At 37.4% G+C, this 12103-nt stretch overlaps 1 protein-coding gene across 10 annotated transcripts in view; it reads right to left on the reverse strand.

Moving 5' to 3' along the window:
- The window catches only part of gpat2 (glycerol-3-phosphate acyltransferase 2, mitochondrial), a 168480-nt gene extending 157341 nt beyond the window's left edge, over positions 1-11139 (reverse strand). For 4 of the 10 annotated variants that reach the window (XM_040050516.1, XM_040050515.1, XM_040050514.1 and 1 more), the window contains exons 1-2: positions 11003-11139; positions 2026-2091 (exon numbers count right to left, since the gene is read on the reverse strand). The gene's annotated coding sequence lies outside the window, so the exon portion shown is untranslated. Of the gene's footprint in view, positions 1-2025; positions 2092-10657; positions 10830-10854; positions 10946-11002 lie in introns of those variants that run through there. The other 6 variants (XM_040050517.1, XM_040050508.1, XM_040050518.1 and 3 more) reach the window with 4 other exon arrangements.
- Between the last annotated feature and the right edge of the window lie 964 nt (positions 11140-12103).

Genomic DNA, 12103 nt, shown 5'->3' on the forward strand with positions numbered 1-12103 from the left:
TATGAAATGTTTAGGTGGAAACTAGCGAGCTAACTTCCTGTTAACTTCTAACTCCGTTAAATTTAATAAATTCTGTTTTCATGGATGCCTGCATGTTAAATTGTTACACCTGGTAAAGCAGCAACGCTGATGATTTTATTAAAGATGGAAGAATTTAGACCGTTTTTAACTCTCAGTGTTCGTTTGACTTTGGGACCTGAAATGGACGGAATTTTGGACCCAGATTACTCTGCAAAGCTCCTCACTACGGCAGCCGTAATGCTCTGACAATCAATCAAGCTGTGCAGCTTACCAAAGTTGTACTAAAACATTTTTTAACAGATTTCTGCACACCCAAATCGGTTCAAGGTCAGTAAGCACAACCAGAATTCATACATAAGAAACACTCTCGATTTTTGAGAAAATTAAAGGATTTTAATTGTGCCTTATAGTGTGGAAAATACGTTATACAGAAGAAAAGAATATATCATGATATATATCGTTACCGCACATGCTTCAAATTATACCGCGATATGGATTTTAGGCCATATTGCCCAGCCCTAGCTCTTAGGCACATACATCACAGGCCTCTCAGGTCGGCCCAAATGGTAAGAGGCCCTGGGGCAGAAACACTAGAGATCAGATATTTTTGTTGTCCGAGGGAGCATTTAAGGATCCCGCAGCAGGAGTTGGAAAACAATCCCGAGAGAGACATCTGCACTAATTCGCTTAGCTGCACTGCTACTATGACATGCTGTGAAAAAGCAGAGCAGAATGGAGAGATGGATCGAGTTTCACAACACTTCTAAAACTCAAATGCAAATCAAACAGGCTATATTCTCGCCCAGGTCCAGAATGGTGATTTGTCTTTATATCGCTCCAGTGCCAGTGACTCTGAGCGGATGCACAAATATTTAACAAGTCTGTTACCAACACCTTCCCCATGTTTATTATTCCCGTCATTTATTTTTCTTACTCTTGACATCTTTTTCTTCATCTTTGTGTTACAAATGATTGATCTCAGGCTGAACAGAATTTAGCACACTCACTAACCACACTTCCAAAAATAAAGCATTAAAAAAAATCTATCCATCTATCTTCTTAACTGCCTTTTCAGTTCAGGGTCACAGGAGGGCTGTAGTCTATCCTAGAAGCAAGGTACAACCTGGACTGTTAAAACTGAAAGACAGACAACCATTCACAGCCACAGGCAAGTTTAGTCACCAATTAACCTAACATGTATGTGTTTGGACTATAGGAGGAAGCCAGAGTACCAAGAAAAAACCTACACAGGCACAGGGAGAACATGCAAGCTCTACAGACAAAGACTCCAGCCAGCTTGTGGATTAGACACCAAGACGTTCTTGTTGTGAGGAGACGGAGATAACTGCTGCACCTCTGTAGTGCTGTGCAGAGCAACACATAAACACGAGATACAACTTGTTAAATTAAAAAAAAAAAAAAAAAAGTTTGTGTCCTTTTCTTTAAAAAAAAAAAAAAAAAAATCCTAAGACTTGAGCCATATTCATGCTCTTTTGTAGCACTACTGCATTTAAAATAGGAGTAGACATGCACAGGCTTTGAGATGCAAAGATAAATTTTGAATGTATCATAGTGTTTACCGAGTATGGCTGGCCAATTTTGTTTTGCTATAAAATATGTATGAGGGGTGTCAAAAAGTTGCAAAACTTTCTTTTTTTACAAAGACATCTTTTCTATATGATAACAATTTATGTTTGATCAGAGAACTTTCATTTATTTTAAATTCCTCTCTAAACACCACATTCAAAGTTCAAACAACGTTTCTTTTTGCCACTGTTAACAAAAATACTTGTAATAGTGACCACAACTTCCTGTTGCTATGGTCACTTTTAACATGGCAACTAAGTTACCTATTCAGAACAGTTTCAGATCACTGACCAAGACGTTAACATCTCAAAGACAGCTGACCCTCCAGAGCATTTACTGGAAGTGACTTAAAACAATGGACTCAAATGTGCCAACATATTCATAAGACTATGATGGCAAAGACAGAATCTGTCCTACCTTAAGCTGAAGCGGCAACAGGGTTTGTCAGGTGAAGACCACTGGAGAATGGACGCTCAGCGCTGTCTTGAAAGAATCAAAAATACTTGTTAGGACCATTAAGTAAGATGAGATCAAATTTAAAAAATATCAACAAATATGACACAAAGTCTTGGTACTGTCAAATTATCACTACAAAAATATGTTTCTCAGCGACATGAGCCAGAAAGAAAAGCTTTAACTTTACCCATAATTAAGTGACACCAAGACTGAGTTAGTGGAGAGATAAGGTTAAAATGAATTTTCTAGACAGGACAGCAGCTACATCACTTATTCATAAATTTTTCCATAGCATAGCTGTGCACTGCTGACCAAGACCTTGAGATCAACCCCGAAGGCACCCCCAAAGCTACCTACAGAACTGTCCTTGGGTGCATAAAGAAATCCTTTAACATTACATTTCAAACAATACATGCATGCGCATGGGCGTCTGTGTGTAGGCAGGTGTGCAAAGCAGGTCATGCCACGCACAGGCTTCTTTTATGGCTGTGTAAACTGAATGTGGCACATCTCCCCTTCCAGCAAGGAACAGTTGTCACCCCAACGATGAAATGAGAGCAAAGGAGAAAGCCTTCAAGGAATGAAAGCGTGGCATCTTCACTGTGATTAGGTATTCACTAACAGACAAGTCAAATCAGTGGTAATAGGAAGACATCAATGCAGTGAGTGAAGACAAATGAGACAGAAGAGGGATAAGATGTGAGAGGAAGAGAAATCCTCTGACTAAGAGCTCAATTGATTGCAGTGAACGAACACTATATTCTTTTTACCATGATATATGCAAACTGTATACAGCTGGACATTACTGTTTTAATGAAGGTAATCCAATTCATTACCAACTGTCGCTGAATAGCCCTGTACACATGCAGCCACTTGAAATGTGGATCAGCTCATGTAAGATGACACACATATAGGCTTCCCTCACGTAGTCCCAGTCAGAGGGTGAAAACTGTCTCACTTTATTTTTTTCATTTTTCCTTTACCCTAATATGCATAGCAAGAAGGCTGCAAGTAGTATTCTTCTAAAATCAATTAAAGTTTTATGTTTGTCTGGATATTCGTGCAGAAAAAACTTGTGATTCCATTTCCAAATGACTAAATTTATTCTTAAATGCTCATAATAAGCCAGACAGCTGCAGATGCATCTGCCAGTTTATTTAATAATGTAAAATTATTAAAGATGGTATGTCAAAAAGCACTGCCAAGTCTGCTGAAGTAATCCATATTCTATCTAAATGCGCATTTTATTATCTCTTTTAATTATGTCCTTGGGTGGCTGTAGCTCAGGCGGTAGAGCAGGTCATCTACTGATCGGAAGGTTGGTGGTTCGATTCCTGGCTTCCCCCAGTCTGCATGCCAAATATCCTTGGGCAAGATATTAACCCCAAATTGCTCTCCGATGCATCCATCGGAGTATGAATGTGTGTGAATGTTACTTAAAAAGCACCTAGAACAATGTGCTTGTGCGAATGGGTGTGAATGGGTGAATGCACAGTGAATGCACAAGTTGTGTAAAGCGCTTTGAGTGCTCAGAAGAGTAGAAAAGCGCTATATAAGAACCAGTCCATTTACCATTTTATAGTTAGAGATAGAATATGACATCAAATCTGTGACCAAATCTAACTTTGATCACAGCATCGTTTATCACTTTTAAAAATTCCCATGAAGTCACCTTTTCAGAAAAATAAATTTTTAGTTTATCAGCGTGAGCCAAGCCGTATCGTGATATAGTTTAGTTTGTCAATCAGTAGAGAAACGTGCAATCTGATGCAGACAGCATAAAAATCAAATTCTTATTATAAAATATTTTGAAAAACTACTGAAAGTTACGGGGCCTCTTCAGATATTAATCTTCACTGCAGAGTAAAATTGAAGTTCTGCAACAGAAAGGAGTATATTGTTGCACTGATGTCAGATTTTTATTGAACGAGTCTCTAAGAGTACAAATGTTATTTATCTACTATCCTCCAATAGGTTTTTTTTTTTCTTCTTCTTTCTTCAGATAGTGGGTACAACAATAATAATAATAATATTAACAGTAATGGTAATAAGTTCAGGTGGAACATCACATCAACTGATTGCTATTGGCATGCTAATATAGTGCTGAGACTACAGTTACGATATCAATACGTCTGCCTGTTTGCGCTCATCCCACACAATCTTATTTAAAACCATACAGAAATATGATGAATGGTTAGAAATCCTTCCTGTAAGTATTGTATTTCTGAGGCTAATATTTTGTTCAATCTGGTAATACCACTGTACCCTGTCATGTGTCAGCATTTTTGAAAAACAATCTCCTTAAAAAAGCAGCAGCACAGGCCATCGGGGAGGAAGCAAATCACAGGGATTTATGCTCCCAGTAATTCTGCACACACGAAGTAAATGTATATCTACAGATTTATGGGACTGAGTCCTGCAGGAGTCTCCAGCCAGAGAGCGGGACTATCTTTCCACTAAACAAATCCAAAAAGAAAATCCATGCAAGAATAAACTGCAATTATATGTGCTATAAATATAATAATTTCACATAACATTAAATCATAATGAGAATAATTTTCACTATCATTTGGGGTTAGCAGTAGCCATATAATAAAGGCACACTGTGCTTCTAGAGCGGACGTTTTGGTTTTTTTTATTCCAGCATTTTCAAAGCTCTGTACACCCACATACATGTAGGTGAGCTCAGTTACTTTGATCAACCTCGGCTGGATCTCAAAGGCAAGTAATGCTCTGACTGCATAGATACCTGACCTGGACAGAGGAGGCTGTGATAGCTCTCTGTATAATGATGCTGAATTTAGTCGAGTTTATAGTAATTAAGCTGTTCTAGAAGCAAACCTAATGTCCACTGTTTATCAGCTGATTGGTGCTCTGATAATTGAACTCTTACTTAAAGAGACGCCCTAAGGTTTAATCTTGGCTCTGTATTTGTGTGTCCTTGTACTGAATTTGATCGTTTTTGTGTGCAAGTTTAACTAACTCTAAAGTCTGAATCTGCACTGCTTATTCATTGTGTGTCGGAGTGGGTGTGTAGCAGCAGTAGATTAGGGAATGTCTCAACATATCCTCTTAATTGAGATAAAATTATCATATTTAAAACTTAAGTCTTACCATTAATTATGTCTTATTTGAACAGTCTAGTAGGAACAGGGTTTGGTAGACACGTTGAATCTGCACTGGAGGAAGAATTAATGAAGTTAGTATAGAAAAACTGACTGGAGAGAAAGAGTCTTAAATAATATCAGCAGTTACTGAAGTTGCTCTACTTAATCATAAGTTGGTGGGCCAGCCGTGAATTATTTTGATTTGATTATTGTTATTTAAATTTATTCTTATTTATTTGCTTTATTTGTTTATCTGACAGCTTTATTTGTGAGTTGGTAGTTTGCAGTTACAATATTATTTGTAAATAAGTTCATCAATTAATGTCTACTTAAAGTGGCTTAACCAAACTCTGTTTCTTTGTCAGCCCAGTTGCAGTGCTGAAAAAACACTGGGGGTTGTTCCCAGTAACATGTCCTAGCTTTTTTTAATGGAGCAGCAAATTTTCCTTTCCCCACTCCATTTTCTCTCCAGCTTATGAATCATTTGCTTCAAGGTGTACGTTTATGAGTTATACTAGGAAGCCAAACCTATATGATTTGTTTCTTTCTCAGAGAAGCCCACAAGCCAGCATCATACACAAAGAGGAGCTAACACTATTAACAAGATAATGAACCTCTATGGGAGTTTCGGTAGCTGCACACGGCAGAACATAACAAAGGAATAAATTAAATGTTGTTCCACTTTCAGAAAGACGTATTTTGTCTGCTGTACACCATGACAGAATTCTTTCCATGGTTAAGAGAAAAAAAAAAAAATCATAATATTTTACCCTCTCAAGGACACTCTCAAGAAGTCAGGGTCTACAATCAAGAGACATCTTCATAAATGTAAATACAGAGAGTTTACAAAAAGGTGCAAACTGCTGGACTCACTCAAGAACAGGGAGGCCTTTACCTTGGACACTTTCCAAATGAAATAATTCACACAGACAAAAAGATAGGCGGAAAGAAGCGAGCTAAAAAGCCATCACTGAGTGCTGGCCCCAGAGCAACCGACCCACGAACACCTTGTTCAGACACACTGTTAAAAATCTACATGCTTATGAACAGCTGACATATGCAATAACACTTCAAAAAGAGGTGGGAGAGAAAAGGTGGGAGAAATGGCTGTTATTTAGCCCACAAAAGCTAAGCTAATCGTACGAGGTGGAAGAAGTCGTTTTTTCTTTTATGGACAATTTTGTTTTATTTTCAATCTTACCCCATAACCGTATGTACTATTATTGTTGTTTGTGTTGTGTTCCAGTTTGCTTTGTGTTTGTGTGTGTGTGTGTGTGTGTGTGTGTGCGCTCAGTGTTTGTGTGTATTGATAAGATTTTCACGATTCCGATACCATTTTCGATTCTGTTTAACGATTCGATTCTTTATCGATTCTTTCTTTTTAAAAAGGAGAACACTAAGGTCGATTAGCTTAGAACTTTGTTTTTGAACAAGATAGAAATTTAGGAGTAACATGGCCTTACAAACCCAACAGTGAGATTTTAAGAGATCCAGCCTACGGCTCTTCAATGGGGTGTCACAGGGTCCCCGGAAAAAAATTGTGAACGTAAAATAATAAAATAAATATTCTTCTGTAGCAATAACAAAGTATAACATAAATTATTCTGTAGCAATTACACAAGAATATCCAGTAATGTCCCTGCCTACAATTAAACACATTCACTTACCGAAAATCGGGGGCATCTGCTGTGGCAAATGGGTGCAAGCCTTTGACCACAAACTTAGTCACTGCTCGGTGACATTCGTCTATCCTGGCCTGAAAGGAGACGCTACCAGTAGACTGCAGAGAGAACTGCCAGCATCTGAGCCAGACTGTCTGTCTCTCTCATCATGGTCACCTAAATGCACAGTAATAGCAGGTTTTGTAATAAGGCAGATCGCGCTAACATAATATGCACTGTTAGTTGATTATTTACCTGCCGCATTAACGGGAGAGGACGTGCAAACGTTACCGCCGCTGCTGGGTTGAGATTCATGAGTCCGGAGCGGAATTAAAAACACGACATTCATTTAAGGTTATCGCGTGTTTTGTGAGCAAATGCTTTTGCATATTCGTAGTGTTTCCTCCCTTAAATGAAATATCTACTTTGCAAGTATTGCAAGTTGCCTTGTTGTCATCTGTTCTCGTAAAGTATAACCAAACTTTTGAGCGTTTAAGCCGCTTAGGCGCCGTGTTTCCTGCCAGGTAAATGACGCTCCGCAACGTGGTGACGTCATTCGGGGCGACTGGAATCGATAAGGGAATCGTTTGCAAAAATGGGAAACAATTCCAAGGAATTGAAACAGTGGGAACCGGTTCTCAACAAGAACCGGGTTTTGATACCCATCCCTATTTGTGTGTGTGTGTGCTCAGTGTTTGTTATTTGTAGAAAATCTCCATAAAAGGAGAACACAATGTCCAGGCATTTACAGACAACATTTTAAAAAAATCTGCACAGAATTTTTTTTTAAATAAAAATGTTACAGCATGGGCACATATGGCTTCCAGTGTTAATGGGCCACTATCAGTGTTGGTCAAGTTACTTGAAAAAAGTAATCAGTAACTAATTACTGATCCAAACATAAGGACCTCTGTAGCATGGACATGGTTTGGTTATGGTGAGTCTGACACGGAGCAGAAAACTGTACTTATGCCGCAAACTGGTCCCCACAACAAACTCAAACACAACAAAAATCTTCTACCACCTACCTACAGGAATCACATGAAAGAGTATGGAGAGAGCCCTCGAGTTAAAGCTGAATGTCTGCATCTCAATCTCATACTGACGGATTTAAAATCCACTGAGGTTGTGTACAGCAGCAAAATTACAGAAATTGTGTCTTTGTTCAACAAAATATGGATATACCGTAACTGCCAATGTTGTTGTGGTCCTGGGTGTCTGTAACACACTTATTGTTTTTCAGTTCTTATATTTTCCAGTTTTAATTTTTACCTTCTTCTCTCCTATCTTTAGTTACTTAACATTTCCTTTGAAGGTTAATGTTCTCTTGCATCCAGAATTAATGTTATTTCCTGCTTTGCTGCACCCTCAATATATTTACCTTCGTCTAACTCTTTGCACCTGTATGTCTTTCAAGCCTTAGTCCAGTCACCCCAAATGGTGTATATATAGCCTCATCTTTTTCTTTGCTTTTAAGTTCCATGTGTCTTTTCTGCCCTTTTTGTGGATTCCTGTTTTTGTTTACTTGCCCGTTGAAACTCAGTGCTCCATTTTTTTTGGCATCAGCAATGAACATTGCATGAACCAACAGCCTTTGAGTCCTGTACTTGGGCACTCTCTCCAACATTATCCCAACAGACTTGTTAAAACGATCATAAAGAACATTTCTGAATATCTACTTCTTGCTAGCTTGTCAAACTTGTCTTCACATGATTATTGACAAAGATTTTTAGTGGAGCTTTGTGATCTGGTTCAAATTTTCGTAATGAATAAAACAGACAGCTTTTGGAGACAAAATATATTTGTCATTGCTAGTTCTTAAATTCTGCATCACTTCCATCATATCACTACTACTAACATGCACTTTGTTTGCTTCAACACTGAGATTATGTCACTACTTGAGAGTTATGTCAGATAATTGGGGTCATTTTCAAAATCATTATGTTAAAATAATTACTGAAATTTCATGTAATGATGGGGCTAAAACATAGAAAACTAAGCGTATGATTTTATAACATTTTCTAGGTGGTTCCAATTTATGAATTTGCCATCACAAAGAAAATAATTTACACAAGATCTAAATTATGGCTTAAACCTAATAATATTTTAATTATTGATTAGTCAGTGGTTGTGGTTCAATTGAACCTGATAGCCAGTGTGGTTTCCTCACCTCTTCTGCAGGGCTGCAGTGCCAAACTCACAGTCTGTGTCTATTTTGACATAAACACGGCACAGCTGTAAAAACCCTGAAGGCAGTGAATTACAGCAGCTAAGTTGCACAACACCTGTGGAAAATCCAGGCTTATCAGATTTTTTTTTTTTTTTTTTTTAAATCACCACCGTGTGAAGAGATGTGCAGTTTTTTTCTCTGCAAACCAAGGGATGAAAATGTTATTATTCTTATTGCTAAAAAGCATCAAGGGCTGAATTTGCCCAGCCATAAATCTTGTACTAAACCAGCAACTGTGTATAATGTGAAAAGGCTCAGCAGCTGGTTAAAAGCAGCAAATGAAAATACTCTGAAGAAGTTATCACAAGAAAGAAAGAAAGAAAGAAAGAAAGAAAGAAAGGTGAAATATCTGGTGAAACTGGCTGAAAGCCGAAGTATCACAGACTATGATCTGTGCCGACTTTGTTAACTTGTTTAATATTTCAGAGCCTCCTTTACGTGTAGGCTCTGACTAAAGCACAATGTTGTTGTTGTTTTTTATGATTAAACTACAGCCACATAATAGCCAAGGCAGAAGGTCAGAAAAAAGTGCATAGGCCTTTTCTTAAATGTGGTAATAATATCAATAATCACTTTTACAAAATTTACAAAACTTGCAGTATTAAAAAAAATGCCAAAATACATCAAATGAAAGAGAAAGAAGAAATGAATGCAAAACTTTTATAAATATCTCTGCGGCGCCCATCTGAATGTGTCTCACCCTGTCCATAGCACTCGCCTCTGTCACACCAGTCCTCTGTACATCCATGAACCTCCTCTGATATCTTCGTATTTTTCCCCTGCCTGGTAGCTCCGTATTAAACATCCTTTGTCAAGTATATCCACTATCCTTCCTCTACTCATGTCCAAACCATCTCAACCTTGTCTCTCTAACTTTGTCTCCAAACTCCTCGATCAGAGGTGTCCCTCTTATGCACTTCTAATCCTGTCATGCTGGTCACTCCTGGTGAAAATCTTAGCATCTTCACCTCTTCCACCTCCAGCACTGCCTGCTGTCTTTTTGTCAGCATCACTATCTCCAAACCATATATCATAGCAAGTCTCACTAACCATATTACTTGCTGTAGCCTCTATTTCAGTATTTTTATGAGTGCCCAGTTAATTAACCTAATCCAAACATTTGATGTACTGCAATATAATCTGTTTAAATGGATGCAAAATGCTGACATTTAAAATATTTGAATAAAAAGAAAAACACTTTGTTTTCCTACTGCTTAGACACCAACAGAAAAAAAGCATTTACAGTTGTGAATTCAACTGTATTTTAGATATTTATTTGGCCTTGTGGGCTTTTGTCATTTCTACTTTAGATGCTGCATATAGCAAAAAATAAAAATAAAAATCGTACTAGAGGGTGAAAAAGATGTGATTATTATTTAAACATTAACCAGCACTGTCAGCAAAAACAAAAGAAATGGGCACAATCATTTATCCCAGCATAACAACACCTGTAAACACTGCAAAGCACTTGAGATATATACTTCTTCTAAGAAAGTCTTTTGGCTACCCAGGGCAATTAACATTAATCAAAACGCTATCCCTAGATTTACAGCAGACTGAGCAGGCTCGTTAGCTGTTAGCTAACTTGGCCTTACCGACTGAGCAGATAAAGATGACTGGGTTCGTGATTCACCATATGCAGCCCGTTTCTGATATTTACCATCCCAAAACAAACACAGCAGCCCCCGGAGTGTTTTATCTTTACAGCTGCAGAGCAAAAAAGTGCCAATTAAATAAGCTTTGGGCAAATATCAAAAGTCCTGTGGGTCAACTTGTTCTCACATCTGCTCACCTGCCTCATGAAGTGCTCCACAGCACCTGTGCACAGATAGCTCAGAAGCTAGCAGCCCCGCGTGCGCAATCAATGAACATCACAGCATCTGTTTTTTTCCGAGGTAAGCGTTTAAAATCCACAACAGTGTGCTTAAAAAATAACTCACCGGAGTTTTTAACACGTTTCCTGTATCCACAAAAACCCTACTCCCCTCCAAAAATACAGCAAAATCGAGACCGTAGAAAAATAACTGAGCTTTTAAGAAAAGTGCAGTTGGTCTAACTCACGTTCAAAGATGTCTACCGGAAATGGAATAGTGTAATCTCCTTGCTGTTTGTGACAATGTTATATACCTGCAATATAATAATATTGGAATAGATTCAACAAGGTGTTGGAAACGATCCTTTATACATTATCTTTATAATGTATAATCATTTATATTTCAGAAGCAGCGGTAGTTTTATTATCACATACACATATACATAAATACAGTTGGTTTATACTATGCAATAAAGTTCTTATTTCTAATTGAATAAAATTCGGTTTTATAAATTATATAAAATTCTCTCATTCAACAAGATAAAATTAAATACATAAATAAAATAAGTATCCCAAAAATTTGGGGAGAAAGTAAAAAGCAATAAATATGCAATAAATGAAAAGAATTAAAGAGACCTGGGGCTTTTATTCATTAGTTAATTTTTTATGTTGTATTTATACTTTTTCATTGTGCAGCTTTATTTTGAACATGTTAAAATAATAAAATTTCAAAAAACCCACAAACAATCAAGCAAAACAGAAGAAAAACAGAATATTAATAATTAATAACCGTTTTCAAAGCAGAGCTGTACTGATGAGAGTGATAGCAGATAATAATAATAATAATAATAATAATAAGAAGAATAAGAAGAAGAAGAAGAAGAAGAAGAAGAAGAAGAAGAAGAAGAAGGAAGGGAACAGAAAAAGGAAGAAAGGTGATTTAGGTGACTTTCAATGTGAAACAATTGTTGGTGCCAGAGGAGTTTTCTAAGTATTTCAGAATGCTGATGTACTGCAGGAATGTCAAACATGAGGCCCAGGGCCCCGGGAAAGACTTTTATGTGGCTCATCAGACATCTTCAGAAAATGTGAACATTTAGACTTTTAACTGTATTTTAATGTGTTTTTACAGATTTTCCTGCTCCTATGGCCATTCATATTATACCATAATTGAATGTTAAATAAACAATTTAATGGCAGAACAGTCCCTGTAACCCCTGTTAGCCTC

This window comes from Simochromis diagramma, unplaced genomic scaffold (assembly GCF_900408965.1).
Source record: "Simochromis diagramma unplaced genomic scaffold, fSimDia1.1 OVJJ01000131.1, whole genome shotgun sequence".
Classification (NCBI taxonomy): domain Eukaryota; kingdom Metazoa; phylum Chordata; class Actinopteri; order Cichliformes; family Cichlidae; genus Simochromis; species Simochromis diagramma.